This window comes from Arachis ipaensis, chromosome B03 (assembly GCF_000816755.2).
Source record: "Arachis ipaensis cultivar K30076 chromosome B03, Araip1.1, whole genome shotgun sequence".
Taxonomy (NCBI): domain Eukaryota; kingdom Viridiplantae; phylum Streptophyta; class Magnoliopsida; order Fabales; family Fabaceae; genus Arachis; species Arachis ipaensis.
In genome coordinates, this window is record NC_029787.2 from 1,593,504 (window position 1) to 1,594,666 (window position 1,163).

Genomic DNA, 1,163 nt, shown 5'->3' on the forward strand with positions numbered 1-1,163 from the left:
TATATATAAATGTATGAATAATGGAAACTTCATCACCAACACTAGTTCAACTTAGATTTTTCTTCTTTCTTATTATATATGTTGTTTTGTCTAATCTTTGGTTTTTACCATTTTTAATCCTTGCGTGTCCTATATTAAGAAGCACTTTTTCCGTTTTGATTCCGTTGAAATGAAATAAAATATTTTCCTTTGTGGAAAAAAAAATAGAAAAATGTTATACGTGTTAGAGTATAATTAGAATCAATTATATTAATTAGTATTATTTAACATATCTGAATATTTATTATAGAATATTGCGTTTTTATTATTTCGATTCTCTTAGCACCTATAAATCTCTTTTTATATTGTATCATTCTACACAACTTGAATACTCACAAACATTTTTTTTATTGCTCTCTCTTCCTTTTCTAACTTAGTATCAAAGCCAAGGTATCCTCCTCAAGGAGGATAAGTTGATTTTCTTCTGGTGAAATCACCATACTTTTCATACTTTTCACCAATTAGCTCATCCATTACTTATCTATTCTCATGGAAAAACCATATGTTTTTCGTCACCTTCCGATAGTTTGTTATCTCTTCGCACTTTGTCACCTTTTAACAGTTTTCTGGCAGTTCGCCATCTTTTCAGCAGTTTTTTTGTAGTTGGCCACTCTTGCAGCAGTTCCGTTTGCGTTCTCTTCGGGTAGTTTCGTCTGCACTTCCTTCCGACAGTTCTGTCTGCGTTTCCTTATGCCAGTTCTGTCTGAGTTTCTTTATGGCAGTTCCGTCTGCGCTTCCTTTCGGCAGTTTCGTCTGTGCTTCCTTTCGGCAGTTTTGTTTGCGCTTCCTTCCGGCAGTTTCGTCTGCGCTTCCTTCCGATAGTTCTGTCTGCGCTTTCTTCAGGCAGTTCCGTTTACAACCGTTCTATTAGTTTATGCATTTTTTTATTTAGTTGTTTTAAATAAGTTTTAAACTCAAGTTGTCACTTGAGTTTGAGGAGGGATGTTAGAGTATAATTAGGATCAATTAGATTAATTAACATTATTTAACATATCTGAATATTTATTATAGGATATTGCGTCTTTATAATTTCGATTCTCTTAGCACCTATAAATCCTCTTTTATATTGTATCATTCTACACAACTTGAATACTCACAAACATTTTTTCTATTGTTCTTCTCTC

The 1,163-nt window shown here is 32.9% G+C and overlaps 1 protein-coding gene across 1 annotated transcript in view; it reads right to left on the bottom strand.

Moving 5' to 3' along the window:
- Positions 1-1,163, bottom strand: part of LOC107629377 (cytochrome P450 71A1) — a gene marked incomplete in the record, with an annotated part of 10,698 nt that overhangs the window by 2,606 nt on the left and 6,929 nt on the right.